The following is a 6,000-nucleotide window of genomic DNA, read 5'->3' as shown; positions in this document are numbered from 1 at the left end:
TGTCTGATTTTAGCTTCATGGTTAAAAAGGCACTTTCTAAGCCCCTAATTCTTTCAGTCACTCATATTTTATTCTAGCTCTTTTCTGGTTTCTTTTTTCCTTCCTTAAATTCTTTACCGGTGTAGATTTCATGGTGGTGCAAGGAGTGAGACAGGATCTGACCCGTACCTGGCACTTCTGGGCTCTGCTCATCCAGCATCTCTTCTCTCTCCTTCTGGTAAAACCCCTCTTTCCTGTGGGCCCCTTCTTGAGTGGTCTGGGTGGGGCTGAGCCAAGGAGACACCAAGGTCAAGTGTTCACTTCAAGGGTCAAGGGCCAGCCAACAACAACAAAAAGTAATATGTAATATTATATCACCTTATACATGTGTAATTATAATATATGAAATATACTGTATAAATATAAAATGTAGTAATATGAAAATATAATATTAATAATCCATAATAAATAATGAAATAAAATATATAATGTAGAGTAGTATAATGTAAATTATAATTTTAATATGTAATATTACATCAAGTTTTACATGTGTAATTATAAATATAAAATATATAAATATAAATATGCTGTAGTATAACAATAGTTAATAATAGATAATAAAATAAAATGTACAATATAGCATAGTATAATATAAACCATATAATTTAAATCTGTAATATTACATCAAGTCATTCATGAGTAATTATCAACTATGTAAATATAAATATGCAGTTATATATTAGTAATATATAGTAATCTACATCATAAATCATAAAGCATTATATAACATCAATTATATATAATTTAATATATAATATATCACCTTATACCTGTACAATTATAATACATGAAATAATAAATACATACTAATATAAAAATATAACATAATATATAATAAAATAAAATATATAACATAGTATAATATGAATTATATACAACTAAACATGTACTATATTACATATGTGTAATTACAGTATAAACTATATTATAGAAATATATACATAGTAGTATATTATTAATAATCTATAGTATCATATAACAGAAATAGGATTTGAAGCCTCTTACAATTGTTATGACTGTTAAAGTATTTTGATAGGACCTGGCACATAATAAACAGTAAGTATAAATGTTATTATTATGGTTAGCAAAGCACCTGGCACATGGTAAGTACTCTATCAGTGCTAATTTTTATTATTATAGTTATATAGTATATGAGTGTTAAAATACTTAGAACAGTGCCTGTGCTTGGTAAGTATTAAGTTTTTACTATTATAGTACTTCAAGCAAATTTTCTCTCTGGGTTTTCCTAAGCTATACAATGATATCATTCAAGTGTAATGACAATATTACCTTCTGTTTTCTCATATTTTAATTCTATTTTTTTTTAATTGTACTAACCAGCACTTTCAGAACAAAATTATAATGTGAGCATAGACGCCATTTTATCATTCCTGGCTATAATATTAAGAATATTATAATATTGGGCCGGCCTGGTGGCGCACTGCTGTAGTGCGCCGCTTGGGAAGCACGGTGGCGCTCCCGCCAAGGGTTCGGATCCCACATACAGACCTGCCGCTCACTGGCTGAGCGAGGGGCGGGAGCAACACCGAGGGTTGCGATCCCGTGGCCGGTCCCGGTCCGGTACGGGTGCGACACTGAGGGTTGTGATCCGTTGCCGGTCACGAAAAAAAGACAAAAAGGAAAAAAAAAAAAAAAAAAAGAATATTATAATATTAATATATTAAGAATATTGCTGGCTGTTGGGTCTTATACCTTCATGGGCACACACACAAAATGATATTAAGGAAGTATCCTTTTATTATATTTTGCCAAGGGCTTAAAAAACAAACAAACAAAAAAAAAACAGGAAGGGACCCAACATTCTTAAATACATTTTCAACCCTCTCAAGCTGTGGAATGTCTCTTCTGTTTTGACCCTACATTAACATGGACAATCAATCACATTGGCAGATTTTGTGATAGTCCTCCTTTGCAGTTTTTGGTAAAACACTCTCACTATGGCCTGGATCCTGTTGCCTGGTATTTAATTCATCTCTTACTTCGTAAGGAAGTGTGCCAAACATAAGGTGAAGTAGACCCAAAATATTTGTATTGTTTTAGAAAGACCCAAATGAGCAAGAGGCAAAGCCCAACAGGACAACATCCTTCCAGCTGTTACCAAGTTGTTGAACCAGCTTTTAAAAATCCAGTGCTGCAGTGAAATGCAAAACAAAATTTGTTGGAATCGCTCATTTCTAGGGCATTGACAGAAACTGACTCTCAAAATTTATGTGAATTTAAACTCCTACAACGAAGATTTTGGGTTTCAGATGATGCACTGAATTATCCCGGGAAAAGCTCTCACCTTGATCAGGTTTGTAGATGACTTAATTCTATGTCCAAAGTTAAAACTCTGAATTTTTTTTAAAAAGTGACTTAGAAATTAAATTTTTACTTGAGGTTTGCAGGTACAAAATAAGCACTTTTTTATAGAGAAAGAAATACAAGACTCTGAGCTTTTGCTTTCAACACACATACTGTCTTTGTGGAAGCAGGTTTCATCGAGCTGAACATGAGTTAAGTAAACTCACATTGTCACAGGCATACATCAGGAACTCCAGTGGTTTCTCTACTACTTAATAAAAGCAAAAGCCTTAAGACAAATGATAAGCTACTATCACAGCTTCAATTTATTGCTGAAACTCTTATAACAATATTTGAACCTCTATAGGAAGGTAATGGAAATGTTTATACTTGTGAATGGAAGCAATTATAGAATTCCATACGGGGTCATGTGTCAATTGGTAGTACAGTAAGCCACAGTTTTACGGATAAAAGTTTAATGCTTTGTTATCGGGTACTGTCTCTTTGTATTTAACCTATATTACCTGCTGATTTTCAGATTTCCAGTTACTGATTAAGGAAAGGCCTCATTTCCTTTGTCAGATTTAGTTGTTTCTGTACTCAATTCTTGTTCCTAGAGACAAAGAAGAATTATTTATTCCAGTGACAATAATTCTCCTCTTTGAGAAGGCAAGTAAACTTCATTTTTCCCTTAAAATTTTGCTTACCAGCAGTCTGTTTCCCCCTCAGCTCTGACCATTTGTCTTTAGGAGCCTCTATTTCTTTAACCAACAGCTTTTCCAAGACCAATCTATCAGTGGTCTGGTACCAAAAAGGTTTTCAATTTGGATTTAAGGAGAAAATTTTAGCATCAAAGTAGCTGGATGAAACTAGATTGAAGGTTCCCCAAACTTTGGGAGGCCAAGACATTTCAACCTCAAGAGCCACCAGAAAGATGTTGTCATCACCACCAAAGGCTACTTGATAATTGGGAAGGAAAGACAAAACAGGGGGAAATATTGTATAACTACAGATTTACCAAATACAATGTGGTTTTTAATGGCCCTTCAGATGTTTGCTAAACACCATTAAATTATAAAACTCTAAAGAACATAGATTAGAATGCTTTCACTAACCAGTTAATACAATTTCCAGGGATGCCGTTTGCTAATGATCTGTAAGACTCTACACCAAGCACCAGACAATCAGGAAATGAATGATGAAAAACACTGAAGTATTCCTTACCTGCTCCAGGGGCCGTTTGGTAATCCCATACAATTTTCTATTTCTCAAAGTCTTTTTTTCTCTGAAACCCGATTTAATGGAGACTCTCTCCTTCCTTTGAGGCACCTCAACCTTGGGAAGCAGGGTCACAGTATTTTTTTCTTTAATTCTCTCTCCTTGGAAAAATAGAAGAATCTATTCTTGTCTCTGGTTCATAGATCCTTATTTCTAGTGGCTGATCTCACTTATTCTCAGACTTGAACATTGTGTCTGAAACAGCAAAGTGTGTGTGTAGGAGGGGGAGGTCAGGAGGTCCTAGACTCACCTAGCCACTATTGCAAGAGCCACACTAACAAGTTAATCGATTTCAAGAGCAAAGTGATGGAAACACTGTCCTGTCTCTCCAGTGGGTTCACTCCACAACTCTTCATGGAGTATCAGCATTGTGTTGGGCACTGCTCTGGGCTGTACGCATATAACAGTACACTTTATTCTAGATTCTGACATCTGAATCCTATCTTCCTTCCCTCTCTTCCTACCTCTAACCCCAAATTCTAACCCTTCCTAGGAAAATGTGCGTAACCAACATTTGAAAGAGAAGAATCTGAGATGCAAGGCCACAGATGTCTAAGCAGCAAGACATAAAAGTCCTTAAACAAAAACACATTTGTGTCTCAAAATGTGTGTTTGAAATACGTGGTGACCACCCAGGGCCCTCCCCGTGGGGGTTCTCATGCCCTAAGGCTCCTTCCTTGCTCTCTTCCCACCCTGAGAGTCTCAATTCAAATGTCACCTCCTCAAAGAGATTTTCCCTACTCACGCCTTCCCCCCTGCACACACCACAACCATGTGAGTTTGTCTTAGATAGGCCGGGTAACCATCTGAATCACTGATTATCTATTTGGTTACCATTTCCCTGCCTCATTCTCCCTTTAGAGTGAGCATGCTTTTCTGCTCTGCTGGCTGCTGTCACCTTACCACCTAGGACAGTGCATGGTGAATAGGGAGTGCCTGGTAAATACTTGTTGACTGGATAAAACAGTCTGTGCTGTGACAAAGGATGAAAATATTTGTCCTTAAAATAGAGAAAAATTACTCATGACAGATGTATGCAAAGAAATGACCAAAACAGCATAAAAGACTAACCCAGAAGTTTATAGCAAGAAGCCCCCTCCCCTGCCTCACTGAGCCCCATATAAATGGAATCCCATTTTGGAGACGTGATTTACCTCATTGCAGAGTGAGGGTGTTATCGGAACAGAAGCCAGCTCTGTCCTGGTCCACAGACGCACCCAACAAATTCGTGGTTGGGAAAAAGGATTTCCTAAACAGTGTATTATCTGTCATTCAGCAGCATCACTGAGTTTACTTCAAATCTTACAATTTGGTGTGTGTTTTTCAATAAAATGTCTTGGGTTGGAGTTTAAAATTGCAGGTTCTGCAGCCTAAATGCCCACCATCGGATAAGTGGATAAGGAAAATCTGGTGTATCTACCCAATGGAATACTACTCTGCTATTAAAAAAAAAAAATGAAGTACTACCATTCACAGCAACGTGGATGGACTTAGAGAATATTAAGTGAAATAAGCCAGGCACAGACAAATACCACATGTTCTCACTACTTGAGGGAGCTAATATAAAAATAAATATACAAACAAATGGGGGGTGGGGGAAGAAGACATAAGAATCACAACAATTCCTTGAACTTAAGACAAATGCTGTTGATGGTGGGGGAGGGGAGAGGGGGAGGGAGAAAGGAGGAATTGGTAAAGGGACATGAAAATCAACTACATTGTATATTGATAAAGTAGAATAAAAAAGTAAAAATTAAATAAAATTGCAGGTTCTGGAGCCTGACTTCCTGGGTTTGAATCCCAGCTCTGCCACTTACTAGTTGTGTAGTCTTAAGCCAAAAAAGTCGTTCAATTTTGTCCTCCTTGGTTTTCTCATCTGTAAAATAAGGATAATAATAGGCCCCTGAGTTATTCTCTGTAAAGGTCAGGTAGGTAGTAGCCTCTTGATAACATTGTAGCTCTTACTGTTTCCATCATTTTAGTTTGGTATGTCTCTCATGGACCATTGATATTACACCTAATTCCTTTTCATAATTATTTCAACAGCCACCCTTAACTTTGGAAGTTTTAAAAAAATTTTAATTTTAGGGCCGAGCCCGTGGCGCACTCTGGAGAGTGCGGCGCTGGGAGTGCAGTGGCGCTCCCTCCACAGGTTCGGATCCTATATAGGGATGACCGGTTTGCTCACTGGCTGAGCGCGGTGCTGCCGGTCTCAAAAAAAAAAAAAAAAAAATTTAATTTTGAAATTTTAATTTAAATTTTTTTCCCTTGTTTTAAAATTTTTGATTAAAATGCCAAACATACACAAAATTAGAATAGTACAATGAGCCCCCATGTACCTATCATCCTGTTTCAATAAGTATCAACTCATAGCCGGTC

This window comes from Galeopterus variegatus, unplaced genomic scaffold (genome assembly GCF_000696425.1).
Source record: "Galeopterus variegatus unplaced genomic scaffold, G_variegatus-3.0.2 Scaffold157, whole genome shotgun sequence".
NCBI lineage: Eukaryota > Metazoa > Chordata > Mammalia > Dermoptera > Cynocephalidae > Galeopterus > Galeopterus variegatus.
This window is presented reverse-complemented; position numbering follows the sequence as displayed.